Here is a 17,941-nt window from a genome sequence, read left to right on the forward strand (position 1 = left end):
GAACGCCATCTTTCAGTGAGTGCCAGAGAGCCAGCCTGGAGATGCCAGAGCGGTTCCATGTTCCCTGGAGCCCTCAGTGGGCCATAGCTGGGCTGCATCCCTCACAGAAAAGGTACTGCCCTGTGTCATTTTGTCACTTGGGCTTAAAAAGCTGTGCTTCTTCAGGAGGGTGGCTTTGTAAAACAGAGGCTTCACTGTCTATTTGCATCTTCTCTTTTTTAAAAAAAATTATTGAAGTCTAGTTGATTTACAATGTTGTGTTAGTTTCTACTGTGCAGCAAAGTGATTCGGTTTTATACATATTCTTTTTCATATTCTTTTCCTGTATGGTTTATCACAGAATATGAAATACCATTCCCTGTGCTATACAGTAGTCCCTCGTTGTTTATCCAGCCTGTGCAGACCACTTTGCATCTGCTAATCCCAAACTCCTAATCCTTCCCTCGCCCTTGGCAACAACAAGTCTATTCTCCATGTGAGTTTGTTTCTGTTTCGTAGATAGGTTCACTTGTGTAGTATTGCAGATTCCACATATGAGTGATATCATAGAGTATTTGTCTTTCTTTTTCAGAGTTGCTCTGCGTGGTATGATCATCTCTTAGTCCACCCATGTTGCCCTTTGCAGCTTCTCTTGCTACAGTGATCCCTGGAGCTGGCCAGGCCATTCTCCCCTGTCCTCTTCCTCTTCCTGTCTTGGGGTTCTTTCCTTTCTCTCATGCAAATCGTCTTATGTAAATAGATGCCTTTTCTTTCAGTTCATCAGTGCATTTGTTGGAACTCTTTTGGTTTCAAATAACAGACATCAACTTGAGCCAGCAGAAACGAATAAAGAGACTGAATTATAAAGCTCTCGGAGTGTCTGGAGAAGCATAATGGCAGGACCGCAGCTGGGCTGCAAGAAGAACCTAGGGGACTGAAAAGCTTTCATAACATTTCCTCTTCTCTTGAATTGACTGGCTTTCCCTGGTCCCTCTTCCACAAGGAGACAAACGTGGCTCTGTACATGGGCTTTGCTGCGGACATGCGGTGAACTGGCCGTTTCTGAAGCAGAGGCCATGGTGACGGTTGGGAGTAGGGAGCGGCTGGATGTAGATTTGGGACGTGGGTGAGGGCCAGATCCAAGTTGATTTTAACAAGTGGGAATTTTATCCTGAAGGCAATGCATGGCAGAGCCACTGACGCGAGTAGAGTAGAACAAACACAGGTCCACCGCGATTAGATCACCCTGGTGCTATTGCGAAACAGACCTGCGGGGGCAAGACCAGAGCGGGTAGAGTAGTTAGGACACTATTGCAATACGTGTTCTGGGAACGAGATTCAGAAGTCCTTCTGGGGGTGGGACTAGAGAGGAGTGGACTGGAGAACAATTGAAGAGGTAGATTCCGCAGGAGTCGTCATAGATGGGCTGTGGGGAGAGGGAGGAAGACTCTAAAGTGACCGCCAGGTTGTTGGCCCTGACGACTGCCTAAAGGATGCTGATATTGACTGCGATGGGGGTTAGGGGAGAAGGAGCAAATTTTGTTTTGGGTGGGGGGAGATGAAATCACACCGTCTCCACAGCATGGCTGGGGCTAGCCTGATTGTACGTATAGCAAATTAAGTTAGCTTGGTGTTTGTTGAGTTTGGGATGCTCAACTCGTGATGCCCAGGATGCCAAGAACATTTGATTCTGTCCCTCTGGGAGAATCAGCCCCAGAGTTTTACGGTCGATCTGGGACCCATCAGCATAAAATACGGTCATTCCATGATGACGCTGAATATGACCCAAGGGAAGCATGGGAAAGGAAAGGACAGTTGACACAGGATGGAAACGTGTAAAATACCAGCAGGTGATGGGAGTGGGAGAAGGGACTGAGGAAGAGGGGCTCACGAAGGAGTCAGAGAAAGAGATACTCAGCAGTGTTAACACAGCAGAGAGGCTTAATGAGATGACTGAAAGATGTCCAGTCACTTATTTAGCCGTGAATTATTTGTTAAGCACCTCCTGTATTTACCTGCTGTAGCAGTTAAGAGCTCAGGCGTTAAAGCCAGGCTGTGTGTATATGTATAGATACACACACACACTAATGTATATATCATTAGCATAAGTATATGCTAATAATCATGCTGTTATTATCATGTATCAGCCACTCTTCAGGACTCCAGGGATACAGCTGTGAACAAAACGGACTAGGTCTCTGCTCTTATGGAATTGCCATTCTATTTTGAGGTAAGAGGAGTAAACACCATAAACAAACAACAACAGCAAATGAACAAAATAGCAGAGAAATGCTAAAAAGAATTTAAAAGAAAGATACGCAGGGAGGCCGGGTGCAACAGGCCCGTGTAGATGCGGTAGCTGGGGAAGGCATAGCCGAGGACGTTTCGTTCATACTGGAACTTGAAGACAAGTAAGGCTGACGCCTGAGAAGACAGAAGGCCAGAGAGTTCCAGGGAAAAGGTGAATGTACACAGGAGCCTTAAGATAGGAGTGCGTTTGGTCTCTCCAAGGAGAAGAAAGAAACCACATTTTTCCGGTGTCATGGTCCAGGATCTTTTCTCTATAGCTCATGGTCTTTCTGACGGGTCATACTGATAAAGCCACAGGCAGACACAAAGCCCTAAAATTCATGTGGCAGATACTAACAATGGGCTCACTAAGCACCTGTTCCCATCCCTTTCTGTCCAGAAAGCTGAAATCTACATTCGTAGACTCCCTCGCAGATAGATGGAGACTTGGGGTAGTGTCTGGCAACTTACGTGGCAGAGATGCCAGATGGTGGCTGAGCCGAGAGAGAGAGAGAGAGAGAGAGAGAGAGAGGGAGAGGGAGAGGGAGAGGGAGAGGGAGAGGGAGAGGGAGAGGGAGAGGGAGAGGGAGAGGGAGAGGGAGAGGGAGAGGGAGAGGGAGAGGGAGAGGGAGAGGGAGAGGGAGAGGGAGAGGGAGAGGGAGAGGGAGAGGGAGAGGGAGAGGGAGAGGGAGAGGGAGAGGGAGAGGGAGAGGGAGAGGGAGAGGGAGAGGGAGGGAGAGGGAGAGGGAGAGGGAGAGGGAGAGGGAGAGGGAGGGAGAGGGAGAGGGAGAGGGAGAGGGAGAGGGAGAGGGAGAGGGGAGAGGGAGAGGGAGAGGGAGAGGGAGAGGGAGAGGGAGAGGGAGAGGGAGAGGGAGAGGGAGAGGGAGAGGGAGAGGGAGAGGGAGAGGAGGGGCAGATTTTTTGCTAAGCTTGGTAGAAGCTCTTCCTTCTTCTCGGGCCTGCATTAAATAGTGCAGCTTGGCTCTCTGATCTTCCCCACAGCTTCTGCGAGCTCTTTAGTTTCTTGCATGTGCTTATTTCTGCTTAAGCAGCCTGAGTGGATTCTGTTGTCTGCCACAAAGAACCCTGATTGATAGAATGCTCTACGAATTCTGAAATCTCCAGCCCTTTCCCAGCCCCACCCTATCGCATCCCTCTTTGGTAAATCCAGCTGTGTCTAAGACTAGGACTCTCAATTCCCCTTCAGAACTGGACCTCTTCGGCTGACTCATGCAAGATGACTCGTTAGCTGTTTAATCAAGTCCTCCTGCATTTGGCATAGGGTTAGGAAGTATGATGGCTGGTATGGTGTACAAGCAGGCCAGTGTCCGAGGAATATGCTATCTAAGACCTAAAGGTAAACAATCATCACAAGACTATACGAAAATGATTAGAGAATAATTAGTAGAAAGTAATAATAACCATAGTTATTCATCTAATGAATGCTTACTGGGTGCTAGGTAATATAATACGAGAATTACATGAATTCTCTAATTGTATCTTCAAAGTCTTATGAAGCATGTATTATTATCATGTGCTTTTTTTTTTTTTTTTCTGCTTTTTAGGGCCGCACCCATAGCATATGGAGGTTCCCAGGCTAGGGGTCTAATCAGAGCTACAGCTGCCATCCTACACCACAGCCACAGCAACGCCAGATCTGAGCCACGTCTGTGAGCTACACCACAGCTCATGGCAACTCCAGATCCTTAATCCACTGAGCAAGGCTAGGGATCGAACCCACAACCTCATAATTCCTAGTCGGATTCATTTCCATTGTGCCATGATGAGAACTCCTATCAGGTGCTTTTAAAGAGGAGAGAACCGAGGCCCAGAGAGTCAAACAACTTTCCCTAAGGCACACAGCTAATGAGTGGCGGAGGTAGACTTTCAACTCCTGGTGTAACTCTAGAGCCATACTTTCAAAATCATGCGCTTGCTGTGGGGTAGACATTGAAACAAAAGTCATTTCATGTTTCTTCTCAATGATTAGGTGAAATGGACACTGTTTTTTTCAACAGAAGGAATTGAGTCTCAGAAAGAGCAGCTGATTTTCTGAAGGTTCTAGAGCTCTTGGTAGAGGAGTGCAAGTTGAACCAACGTCTTCTGCCCTCAGGTCTGGGGTTCTTTCGGCTAGAAATGACCACAGTTCTTTTCCAAGCTCACTCACCAGTTGTGGTTAGGATTAATTCAGCGACATGTTATGGCTAGCCAAAAATAATAGTGGCATAAGCAAACATTGGTTGTAAAGAGGATCAGAAGTAGGCAGTCCAGGGAGCTCCTGGGTGGCACAGTGGAAGTGAATCTGACTAGTGTCCATGAGGATGCAGGTTCGATCCCAGGCCTCACTCAGTGGGTTGGGGATCCAGTGTTGCCCTGAGCTGTGGTGGAAGTTGCTGATGTGGTCCGATCCCGCATTGCAGTGGCTGTGGCGTAGGCCAGCTGCTGTAGCTCCAATTCAACCCATGGCCTGGGAACTTCCATATGCCCCTGGTGTGGCCCAAAAAAATAAAATAAAATAAAAACATAAAAAAAAAGTAAGTAGTCCAGGGAGTTCCCACTATGGCTTAGTGGACTAAGGACCTGATGTAATCTCTGTGAGGATGCAGATTTGACCCCTGGCCCTGCTCGGTGGGTTAAGAATCCAGCTGTGGCATAGGTTACAGATGCAGCTCGGATCTGGCGTTGCTGTGGCTGTGGCGTAGGTCCCAGCTATAGCTCTGATTCAACCCCTAGCCCGGGAACTTCCATAAGCTACGGGTGCAGCTGTAAAAAGAAAAAAAAAAAGTAAAAAGGGAGTTCTTGTTGTGGCTCAGTGGTAACGAACCTGACTAGTATCCATGAGGACATGGGCTCAATCCCTGACCTCTCTCAGTGGGTCAAGGATCTGGCATTGCTGTGGCTGTGCTGTAGGCCGGCAGCTACAGCTCAAATTCGACCCCTAGCTTGGGAACCTCTGTATGCTGCAGGTGTAGCCCTAAAAAGACCAAAAGTGAATTAATTAATTAAATAAAAAATAAAAGAAAGAAATAGGCAGTCCAGGCTGGTATGGAGGGACACAGTCTCCCCATCCCACCATCACTAAGATACAGCCTTTATCCTCATGGTCTAAGACGGCTGCTGGACTCCGACCATCACAGTCATGTTCCAGGTGTTAGAGCAGAGGAAGGAGCGTGGAAGAAAAGGCCAAATGACACGGTCTAGCTATCGTTCAACGTTTCCCAGAAGCTGCTGCATTTTACTTCTGCTTATGTCTTGCCTGGCAGAACGAAGTCAGAGGGCTAATTGCTCAGGCGGCTGGAAAATAGATCTTCACTAAAGGTAGCCACGTGCCCAGCTCCAAATGAAGTGTTCCTTTATTAAGGCAGAAGCAAAGTGGTTGTTGGAGTAGATAGAGAGCAAGCTCTGCCTGTTCCCTTTTGGCATGAATCTCTGAAGGCTGCCCTAGCTGTCAGTCGCTGCTTTGAAGGCGGCTAGCTATCCTAGCAGAAAGAGAATTTAACTGAAAAGAAATTAACAGAGAGATGATTTTCGAATGTCTGGGAAAGATTAAGGCGCCTGTAAAGGGATGGCGAGATTTCCAGAAGCTGCCACGGAAAGCAGCTGCTACCAGCCCTAGACCCAAAGAGAGAGAGAGAGACCAGAGATTACAGACCCCGGCCTGCATCCTACCTTGTGCCAGCTGCCACCTGGGTCTCCCCTGAGGGTATAGGAGCCCCGGTGATGCAGCCCAAGAGACCAACCCTCAGGGGCCCAGAGCAGGTAGAGGAGGGCAGAGGATGCTGTGGGGCAGAGGGAATACCCAGCACAGTCGCCTCTGCCGTCGCCACCAAGTCCTGTGTCCTTTCGCATCCCAGGGCAAGGTGCCTGCCCTTTGTGGTGAGAAGATTTACAGCAGTCGGGTCAAGGAGAAACGGAAACGTGCAGCCAGGGTACAGGGATGGAGCCCTGCAGGGGTGGCTTGGAATGTTTGAGGAACGCGTTGCCAGCTCGAGACTGGGTGCAGAAACAAGACCGCAGTCTGCCCCAGACTTTGGCCAAAGAGGGCCGGGAAAGTCCCCTGCTCTTTCTTTTGACTCTGTTTTTACGGTTGCTGAGCGAGCTGCAGAGTGTGTGAGAGTGAGCGGGGGTGGGCAGCTGCTCAGAACCCAAATGCCTCTGAGCCGCTTCTAACCATCCACTGGCAGGCCGGGAAGAGGAGGAGAAGCGAGAAGCAAGGGGGGTCTCTCGGTCTTGTCACACTTCCGTCTCCTCTATTGCCATAGATTGTCGTCTATTGTTTTGAAGGTGTTCTCACTCAAACTGGAGTAGGGATTAGCATCCTACTTTATCTGTGTCCTTCAAAACCCCGGCTCGGAGGCAGTGTGGTACAGAATGCTGCCGTCAAGGCTTGGGGTCAAGACCCTGCCTGGAAGGACCACCCTCAGCGGCCTCTCCTTAGTCACGATTGGTTGAACTCATGGTCCCTAAATCGAGTCTATGGAGGGCCGACTGTATTCACTGTATTCCAGTGTTTTCTATACAGGCAGTGAGCACCCTTGGGTCTTGGCATTGGTAGGAGCTCCTGGAACCAAACCCTGTGGATACCGACAGGCAACTGTATCATACGTTTCCACTTATAGGAAACATCCTTAATAGGCAACCCATAGAGATACAGCGTAGACTAGTGTTTGCCAGGGGCTGGGAGAGCAGGCAATTGGAAATGACTGCCAGAGGGTGTGGCGGTGGGAAAGATCTAACATTGATTATGGTGCTAGTTGCGTAACACTGAATACACTAAAAACTGTTGAACTTTACCCTTTAATTAATTAATTAATTTATTTTGCTTTTTAGGGCCAAACCCGTGGCATATGGAGGTTCCCAGGCTAAGGGTTGAATCTGAGCTTTGGCTGCCGGCCTACACCACAGCCACAGCAATGTGGGATCCGAGCTGTGTCTGTAACCTACACCACAGCTCCGGCAACTCTGGATCCTTAACCCACTGAGCGGGGCCAGGGATTGAACCCGTGTCCTCATGGATACTAGTCCAATTTGTCACTGCTGAGCCACAGTGGGAACTCCCTGAATTTTGCACTTTAAAAGGTAAAGTCTAATGGGATGTGAATTTTATGTCCATAAATCTGTAACAGAGAAAAAAAGACCCTGCCTCACATTTATCTATTTGAAGCATCTGCATCTGTAAAATGGTCATAATCACATCTGCCTCGCAGAGCTACCTTGGGGATGAAATGAAACAGTGTGTGGAAAGCAATTACTGTAGTGCCTTGTACGCAGTGAATGCTCAGAAAAAGCTGACTCCCTTGTTACGCTATGCTCATTAAATGTTTGCCGGCTGATTCCTGTATTTTAAAAGCCAAGCCGGAATTAGTAGAAAACTGAATGTTAAAGCAGAAAGGGGGCTTAGAAATCAGTCTAGTTCGAGCTTTTCATGCTGGAAATGAGAAATCAGTGATAAACTCAGAAGAGAAGTTGGAAGGCAGTCATGAAGGATGAGTGAGCACGCGAGGGAATTGAAGATCTTAGAACGATGCCCGCTGGCCGCGTGACTTCATCACATGTGCTCTGCTGAGGCAGCAGCCCTGAGCTCGTATGGCCCTTTGCAAGCGGAGCAAGCAGAAAGAGCAATTAGGTAATTCATGTTCACGTTGGAGAATGCACTGCCAGCTCACCAGAGTCTAAAACAGAAATAATTTCACACGGTTTATAATTTTTAAAATTCTATTAAAATCCCCAAGTATTTTTAAAAGCATTATAGTAATTTTCCTTAATCTTAGAAATGATTAAATACTAAATATATACTGAAAATACTAAATATCAAAACTGCTCCAAACCACTTACATGAGTTTTTTTTTCCTCCCAATTACATCTTTCTTTGTCTCCCAAAATACCTGTGTGCACACACATGTTGTAAGATGCACAATTTTTATTTTTTATTTATGTATTTATTTATTTGCTTTTTAGGGCCACAAGTACAGCATATGGAGGCTCCCAGGCTAGGGGTCGACTTGGAGCTGCAGCTGCCCGCCTACACCACAGCCACAGCCATGGTGATGCAGGATCTGAGCCTTGTCAGCTCACGGCAATGCCAGATCCTTAACCCACTGCCCAAGGCCAGGGATTGAACCTGCGTCCTCAGGGATACTAGTTGGGGTTGTCACCGCTGAGCCATGATGGGAACTCCAAGATGCATAACTGTTTACAACTTATCTCTTATCAGAACACCACTTACAATTAATGGCTTGTTCTAATTTCATTGACAGCATCGTTTGCTTTCTTAGCTTTACATAAAATAATGGTGCCTCTTGAAATGGCTGACAACTTAAAAGTACAGTGTTCGTGTCCAGATCTCTACTTAAAAGATGAACTAGGGATTTGCGCTGCTTGAATGTTCAGGAATCTTGGGAGGATGCTGGCTTATCTGACTGTCAGAAAAACCAGCGTTCAAGCATTTCCACTGGGGCATTGTCCTCTTCATGGGAACAGAAGGAACATCCTTGAACTTGGGGCCCATTAATAGGCCCTCTGGCCCTCTTGATAGTTTTCTCAATATAATTCTGGAGAAATGATTAATCAACACAGCTATGATTGGACAGACCTGAATCCTTTCAGGAAGAGAGGGAAGAACATTTAGATGCCACATGTTCTCGAGTTCTACCCTTAGCAACATTCGATATTTGTGCTAGCCTTCTGCAGGCAGTACTTCAGCTGTTGGGAGATGCAGCAGAAGCCAGAGGATTGGATGAGTCCCCCCCACCCACCCCACCCCCATCAGCCTTTCTCTAAGCGCCTTGCTTATTGCGGGTGGGGGTGGGGGGCAAAGGGACTTCTGCAGGGAGAGGCTGAGGACTTGGCGTGGTTTGAGGGTCCCTAACGAATGTGCCAAAGTCTCTGACTGGCCAACTCCTTACAAAATAATAATTGTTTCGATGCTGCTGAAGACAGTTAATTTGGGCTTTGGAAAGCTTCCTGCTTGGTGCATTCAATTCACAAGGCCTCCTCCTCGCAGCATGTGCCTGCAAACCCGGTCCCTGGAATGACGAGAGGATAATAAAAGCCGCAAGTGTTGCCAGCACAGGCCTTTTGAACTCATGCAGAGTTTCCATGGAAGTGGGCCTTAGGGTGGATGGATTTGTTTTCTCTTCTCCCTGAGCGACGAGGTTTTCATCCTGTGCTGGTTGGTTTGGAGCGTTTAGAATAGTGTCCCCAGACACGTTTCCACGAGAGCACGTGGGGAGCTGGAGACACGCGGGGAACCTTGCACGTGGCTTTGCCCATGAGCCTGTCTGCCCAACCCAACCGAGCAGGACAGCAAATCACAGAAGCCAGCCGGCCAGGCAGCCGGCCAGGCAGCCGGCCAGAAAGGATTGGTTCGGGTTCATCCTGGAGTCTTGATTCCTAAGGTGGTAAAAGAGTGCAGAACGGAGAGACTTCTTTTTGGGTGGTTTGTTTTTTTGTTTGTTTGTTTTTTTTTTTTTTGCTTTTTAGGGCTGCACTTGCAGCACATGGAGGTTCCCAGGCTAGGGATCCAATGGGAGCTGTAGCCGCCAGCCCATGCCACAGCCACAGCAATGCTGGATCTGAGCTGTGTCTGCAACCTACACCAGAGCTCACGACAACGCCAGATCCTTAACCCACTGAGCGAGGCCAGGGATCGAACCTGTGTCCTCATGGATGCTAGTCAGATTCGTTAACCACTGAGGCATGACGGGAACCCTGAGAGTCTTCATAGAGGCTGCTTTTAGGGAAGGGAAGGGAAGCGGGAGCAGTCAGCAGAGGGGCCCTGTCGAGCTGGCCGGAGGCTCCTTCTGTTCACTCCGTGCCAGATACTTACCGCGCTCCGAGTCTCCTAAGCCCTGAGGATACAGAAATCGTGGGCGAAAAGCAAACAAAATCTCTATCCCCATGGGTCTCCCCGTCTAAAAGTGGAGACAGGCAAAGAGATGAAAAGATCACATTGGGAGGTGATATATGCTGTGAGAAAACAAGGCAGGTTAAGGGAGAGGGAGCACCCGGGGAGGGTGGCGTGTCGCTGTTTCAGGAAGATGGACAGGGCGCTTCTCTCTGGTCAAGTGAGATGGAGCAGCATAGCGACCTGAGGGACGCTGGGGAGTGGGTCACCAGGGCATCGTGGGGCAGTACGTCCGGCAGAGGGAAGGGCATGTGCAAAGGCCCCAGTGCAGGAGCCGGCTCAGCCTGTGCAAGGACGGGGGCGGAGGCCTCCGGGCTGGAGCAGATGGAGCTGGGGACAGCGGCAGGAGGCGAGGTCTGAGAGAGTTGCGGGTCACGGCGGGCTTTTCCGGTCCCCTGAGATGGGAGACTTCGGAGGCGTCTGAGCAGAGCAGGGCGGTGATCTGGGGCAGGTCTCACAAGGGGGCTCTGGCTGCTGTGTGAAGACTACAGCCCTGCCGAAGGCAAGGGTGGAAGCCAGGAGGCCAGCTAGGAGTCCACTGCCGCCGTCCTGATGAAGATGAGCTGGCGTGGAGGGAGTGGATGAGGGATGAGCTGATGGACTGGCTCTCAGAGCCACTAAGGAGACATGAAGGGCGATTCCGTGTCTTCAGGTCTCACAACCGGAAAGACGGCGTTGCCATCCACTGAACTGGGGCCCTTGGAGGTTAAGCCACTTTGGAGTAAAACGCTGTTTGGACTTGTTAAGTCTGAAATGTGTGTTAGATATATAAGTGGAGAAGCTGAGTAGACAGTTGTGAGTCTGGGTTCAGAAAGAGAGGTCTGGGCTAGAGCCGTGTACTTGGAAGCCATCAGCCTCTGGCTTGTATTAAAGGGACTGAGTGCCATTACCTGGGGCGAGGGGGTAAATAGAGACGAGGGTTGAGGATAAAGTCCTGGGGCTGCTGCTGAACACACCCAGTGCTGGTGGGCCAGCCCTCCTTGTACGGACCGCCTTAGTGATGGAGAGTCGGGCAGAGTCCAGGGTCAGGGCTCTCGGCCTCTCGAGAATTTGCTTGGAGACGTCACGAGCAAGTAAGGTGCTAATCCTGCCGGCGAATGTTTGGATGAGGTTTGTGACTAAGCAGAAGGTCCTGTGCTCTCTGCCACACGATCTAGTCCAAACCCCTCCTGACACCCCCACGTGGCTCTGCAGAAACAATGTCCGTAGAAGTAATTCTGTCTCCTCCCTAAAGAGCTACCATCGTGCCACCTGTGACTTTCCGCCTGTCATCTTAAAATTGGATAATCAAGAGAAGAGTGGCTCTGTTCTGAGACTGGTACTTAGAGCATGGCTTTGTTGCATGTGAGCTGTGTGACCCCGCGTAAGTCTCTTAACCTCTCTGAGCCTCAGTTTCCTCACATCCACACACCTCGCTTTCATTTGACAGTCGAATGGAATTGCATATGTAAAGAGGCTACCCCTGTGTAAGGCAAAGAAGAAGTAATTATAATAGTAAATAGTATGTGTCAGCCACTATTTCACACATCTTTTATATATTTACTTAAATACCGCAAAGAACCTCATGAGGCAGATAGCGTTATTATTTCCACCCTACAGATAAGCTTGAGTAATTTGGCCCGCTAGCAACTCAAGTAGCCTGGCTCTTAGGAATAATTCATTTAACTACTAAGCTATACTGCTTCTTGAGACCACTTCAAAACTCTTCTTCTCTCTCATTTTCAAGTGTTTTTATTACACGGTTCAAGTTTTCAATGCTCCGTTTTTATTTTTTCTTCTTATAAGTTGCTTTCGCTATCGGATCCTAAGACAATAGTCATCCCCTTTCTACTAAAAGAGGCAGGTTAATGCCATGGCAAGAAAAGGAAAATTCAAATTTTCTAAAACACAAGAGATAAGGTCTTGTCGCCAACCGCCTCGGGGGAGCCCAGTCGGTGTAACTGGGCTTACAAAACAAGCTGGAGACGCGACTTTCTCCTTCAGTAGACAGGAACCGACCAAAAGAAAACGTGGGTTTTTGGAAAGCTCTGAACATCTGGACAGAGAGGGAGGATTTGCACTGTAGAAAGTTGGGACTAACCCAAGTCAATCTGCACCTTGCGGGTGTGCGTATCTATACGGATAGGCACAAGTGTGTGCTGTGCGTGTCTGAAGGTGTGTGCATGCAGTTGTGTCAGGTGCGCAGGCGTGTGTGTGTGCTTTTGGCATATGTAAAGCTTTTTGACTACCAAAGAAGTTGGCCCACTGGATGTGTGGCACAAAAGATGGACTGCGGTTAATTTTCTGGTTTATGCTTCTTCCAATCATTGAGCTGGTGACACTAGACGGGGCAGCAGTCTCCAAGGAGAGAATCAGACCTTGTTTCCCATGACATTGGTCTGTGATATTTAGCAAATAAAAGTACAGGACTGCCAGTTAAAGTTTATCTAAATTTAAACAAGGACTGATTTTTTAGTATAAATATATTCCATGCAATATTTGAGACCTTTTGTACCAAAAAATTGTTTATCTGAAATTCAACTCTAACTGGACCTGCCGTGTTTCATCTGGCAACCTTACCATGAAGGAGAATGAATTTGAACAGCCGCTGATTTTTACTGTTCTTGAAATCCACAAACCACTTGAGGACAAGAAAAGAACCTTGGTTTTGGTGAGAGCATCAGTTCATTTTTCTTCTCTTTCAGGAAGTTTCTTAATAACTTGGCACCACCATCTGTGAAACAGCGACACTCTAATGAGCACTCTGTCCTGTCCCCAGGGGAAGACCCTGCAGAATTTCACATCCGTAGCCTCATGTATGATGGCCCGGAGCACTTCATAGAACTTCATTCGCCCTTCACGAAAAAAGCAATTAAGATCTTTAAAGAAGGGAGATCCCGTTGTGGCTCAGTGGTAACAGGCCTTAGGAGCAACCACGAGGATGCGGGTTCGATCCCTGGCCTCGCTCATTGGGTTGGCGATCTGGCGTTGCCGTGAGCTCTGGTGTAGGTCGAAGATGAGGCTCCATCCCACGTTGCTGTGGCTGTGACATAGGCCGGCAGCTCCAATTCACCCCCTAGCCTGGGAACTTCCATGTGCCATGGGTGCAGGCCACCCCCCTCCCCCCCAAAAAAACTTAAAAAAGTTTTCTTAGGATATGTCTTAATAGCCAGCCTATGTCCTGCAGTGATTAATTGCCGCTTTCTTTTTCTGTCTGTCTAGCTTGCATGGTGACAGAGATATCCTTTCAGGCCAGTTGCCAACTCTGAGAAGTCTCCGAAAGAAATAGCACCTTGACGGAACTGCAGAGAAGAAACTTCCCGTGATTCTGCAAAGCACAAAGCAGCCACAGGTGAGGCCTGGATCCATGTGAGGGAGCCTGCGAGGGAGCCCGCGGTTGTCCAGGTGGGCCTTTGGACCGCACAGGACTTCTTGTAACCTGAGCAAAGTAGCATGTGGCGGTCTCAGGTTTTCAAGTGACCGTCCCTGGGTTCCTACTCTGTCTGTCATTCTCTTGCTGTCTGAGCTGCAACCTCTTGGACCTCTGCTTCCCTCCTGAGTGAAATGGCTCACACACTCGTGCCTTGCTCACAGTGTTGTTGGAAGGACCAAAGGATATTCATAAAACCATGTCTGGCTCTTAGGAAGCACTTCATAAATATAGCCATTATTATTATCTGTTCTTGTTATCTGGGATGGTTTTTCCTAAATAATTTTTATTAATAAGCAGAATGGGGAGTTCCCATCATGGCTCAGAGGTAAGGAACCCACCTAGTATCTGTGACGATGTGAGTTCGATCCCTGGCCTCACCCAGTGGGTTAAGCATCCGCCGTTGCCGTGAGCTGCAGTGTAGGTCGCAGACGTGGCTCAGATCTCATGTTGCTGTGGCTGTGGAGTAGGCTGGCAGCTACAGCTCCGATTTGACCCCTAGCCTGGGAACTTTCATATGCCATAGGTGTGGCCCTAAAAAGACAAAAAATATATATATATATATAAGAGAGAGAGAGAGAGAATGGCAGGTGTACTGTATGTTCATAGAACAATCTGTAAAAACATAGAAAACCACAGGAAAAAAAATTAAATCTGAAATACCTCATTAAAGCTATCTCTGATCTTTTATTTCCTCTGCATGTACTGGTGGTTCTCAGGGCTGACAGGGCATCAGAACAACCTGGGCCCCAAACCAGATCTAATCAGAACCTTTAGGGACAGAGATAATGAATCTGTATTTTTTAAAAATTCCAGAACCTTTGATTGCAAAATCAGTCTTAGGAAGCCTGGCATTCACTCACGCACACCGTCTGTCTCCTTCTTGCTCGTTCTCTCTCTTAATCTCTTTCTCTCACAGAGTTTTCAAAAATCGGGCACTATTGTACATTCAGTTTTGTAACCTGCTTTTGTCTAGCTTCTTTATCTCTCATCATCGTTATGCTACAACGTCGTACTTTTTTCTTTATGGCTTCAGCTCTGGTTTCCAATAAGCCCTGACTCCCTGCTTTTCACCCAGCAGTCTTCTCACAAAGCGAATCCATTTAAAAATGCCCTCACTCCTGCCTTCTCCGGGCCTTCTCATCTGCCCCCGTGGCTGAATAGAGCCCGAGTCACCGTCGTTCCGTCTCTCCTTCGCTTGGATCTCGGCTCCTAACTGATGGCCTCTCTGTAGTCACGCTGTGGTTTTGCGGCTAAAATCTGAGATCGTGCCGGCGCGGGTTTGTACATTTCCATTAACTCGGCAAGTAACACTGTGTTCCATTTAACGCTCAGCCGACCGTGATGGTGGTTGTTTCAGCTCAGAACAACCTCCAGGGACTCCAGGGAGAAATTTCCTTGGCTGTCCCGTTGACATTTCAGGAAAATAAAATGACATTAAAACACCCTAAAAAAAAAAAATCCCTCGTAGAGAGCTGTCTCCAGTTACTGATGATGGAGAAGGGGCATGAGATGAGCTTGCACCCTAAACCAGTTAAGAAGCCAACACCCAACCACTGACGCCCATCTGGCTGCCAGTGTCTGAAATGAGGGAAATAGCCATTGCGGTCACGGGACAACAAATATCGGCCCGAGTTTCTACCCTCCCAGGTTGACACCCCAGCTGCGGAGTAGAAGCAGAAGGGATGGGGGTTTGAAAACCCTTCAAGACCTTGCTAACCAGAGGTTTCTCGAGAGGTGCCGTGGTGAAATGTGCATCTGGGTATCATCTGTGTGGAAGAGCAAGAAGCTTGGATGACGGCCGGTTGACTAAGTGGTCTTCCAGTGGGGAAACCGGAGGAGTCTCCATCCCTAGAGCTGGACCATCTACTTTGGTCTCCGGCCAGGCCAACGGAGGATAAATCATAAGGGCTGCAGGCCACTCTGAGGACCGCAGGGCATTGCAAAAAGGGGCCTAACCTGTGCAGTGAATGAGTAGATGCAGATGAAGGTGGCTGGCAATTACTGAGGACGCATGCGCCAGGTGCTCTTAAGGAGACATTCGAGAAGAGCCTCTTCTTCTCTCTTGGGAGAGTAAATATTTTGAGTGGTGCCATTGAGATGGCTTTCTGTTTAAGAATGGCAGAGATAAAGGCTATTAGAAAGATGAAGCCTTGGCGTTCCCATTGCGGCTCAGTGGGTTAAGAACCCAACTAGTATCCATGAGGATGTGGGTTTGATCCCTGGCCTCACTCAGTGGGTTAAGGATCCAGCTTTGCCGCAAGCTGCAGCATAGGTTGCAGATGTGGCTCAGATCTGGCATTGCTGTGGCTGTGGCTGTGGCGTAAGCCGGCAGTTGCAGCTCCGATTCCGTACTCTTGCCTGGGAACTTCCATATGCCACAGGTACAGCCCTAAAAAGAAAGGAAGGAAGGAAGGAAGGAAGGAAGGAAGGAAGGAAGGAAGGAAGGAAGAAAGAAAGAAGGAGAAAAGATGAAGTCTCTGAAGTTATTTGGGGGGGGGGGGTTGGCCTATTTCCCTCATCTCAGGCCTTAGGAACAGGACTCTTAAATATATGGGAACTTTTTTTTGGTCTTTTTGTCTTTTTAGGGCCTCACTCACAGCATATGGAGGTTGCCAGGCTAGCAGTTGAATCACAGCTGTAGCTGCTGGCTGACACCACAGCCACAACAACACCAGATCAGAGCCACATTTGTGACCTACACCACAGCTCACGGCAACGCTGGATCCTTGACCCACGGAGCCAGGCCAGGGATCGACCCTGCGTCCTCATGGATGCTAGTCTGATTTGTTTCCACTGAGCCACGATGGGAACTCCCCGTGGAAACTTTCTTGCAGTGGAGAAGAATGTGGGTGTTGTAGTCACACCAACTTGCAAGTTCTTCCACTTGCCCACTGGCTAATTAACATCTCTGCCTCAGTTTCTTCCTGTGTACACAGAGGATAGGTACCCGCTTCACAGGGTGGGGCCTAAACCTGATAAATCATGCACAGTATCTGGTACACGCAGTGCTGGTTTCCCACTGCTGGTGGGGCCCGAAGGAAGGGGAAGTGAAAGTCTCAGCACCCACCGAGGTGGGGTGATGTTGCTGTCGGGGGCGATGGGAGGCTTTCCCCGAGGGCCCAAATGACTCAGAACTCTGCCGGTGACCGGGAAGGCTGCTGCAGCCATGCCTGGTTTCCTGGTCTGCCCAGCCTGTGTAAGCATTGCCCTGGTCTGGTTGGTTGGTTCGCATGGCCTGACTGATGGCGGAAGCTCCCCTCTGCGGGGACGTTTGTACTGCAATTCTCCTTTAGCCCCAGGAATGGAAACGGCAGGATCCCAGGAGGCCGAGAGCAGTCAGCAGGGTTTTGCATTTCCCTTTTGCCTCATCCCTTAACCCCAGGCTGTTTCCTGGTGCTTAGAGGCTCCCTCCAGGTAGCAGCCCTACTGCTCCTGTCTTCAGCCTGATCGTGGGCTTCTTCCGTTTTCCGGACTGTCCTCCTGCCAATGGTGGGCTCTCCATTGGGTGGCGATGGCAGGCAGCAGAGGCGTCGGCCCAGGACCCAATCTGGTCTTTGCAAGCCCACCTTAGGGACCGTGCCCAGGAGGGCCGCCTGGCTAACCCTTCCTCTGAGTTTCCTCAGCGTGGAAATCGGGCGCCCGTGGTGACATTTAATTTCACTTCTCCTTTGTGGACGTGGAAGGAGTGGCTTCTCCCCATTCTTGAATTGAGGAAGAAAAGCAGGCAAGGATGATTTTTTAGCCAATTGTGATTTTAAGCCAGGACTTTACGTGCCTGTGTTCTCCTCCTTTGTTGCCGAGAGATGACCTTTCTCTGAGAGGGACTAAAGTCTTACTGTGAAAATAATAGATACTGATGGCGATCTCGTTCGTCACTGTGCATGTGTTTCGTGAGGAAATGGAAAAAATTGCTGGAGTTCCCGCTGTGGCACAACGGCATCAGAGGCATCTGTGCAGCACCAGGACACAGGTTCGATGCCTGCCTGGCAGAGTGGGTTAAAGGGTCTGGCACTGCTACAGATGCGACATAGGTCGCCCCTGTGGACTGGGCTCTGATCTCTGGCCCGGGAACTCCCTATGCCTCTGGGAGGCCAAAAAAGAAAAGAAAAAGTTGGAACCTGGCAGCCTGGGGGAGCTCCAAGATAGGAGCCAGTGTCACCAAGCACTGACTGCTGCCCGACACCGTGCCAGATGCTCTATCAAATTGCTGCACAGCAAGTCTTCTCATTTTTTAAAAATGAAGTATTTACAATGTTATATTAGTTTTGGTATATAGTAGAGTGATTCAGTGTTTTTATAGCTAATTCTTTTCATTTGAAAATAAGAAAACTGGGGTGTTTAGCTGGGAAGACCTC

General features: G+C 48.9%; 1 long non-coding RNA gene across 1 annotated transcript in view; it reads left to right on the forward strand.

Moving 5' to 3' along the window:
* LOC110260794 overlaps window positions 1-13,883 on the forward strand; it is a 29,331-nt gene extending 15,448 nt beyond the window's left edge. Inside the window, exons 3-4 of the long non-coding RNA XR_002344253.1 lie at window positions 12,859-12,969; window positions 13,376-13,883. This is a non-coding gene — a long non-coding RNA (uncharacterized LOC110260794). The remainder of the gene's footprint in view (window positions 1-12,858; window positions 12,970-13,375) is intronic.

Source organism: Sus scrofa, chromosome 5 (genome assembly GCF_000003025.6).
Source record: "Sus scrofa isolate TJ Tabasco breed Duroc chromosome 5, Sscrofa11.1, whole genome shotgun sequence".
Classification (NCBI taxonomy): Eukaryota; Metazoa; Chordata; class Mammalia; order Artiodactyla; family Suidae; genus Sus; species Sus scrofa.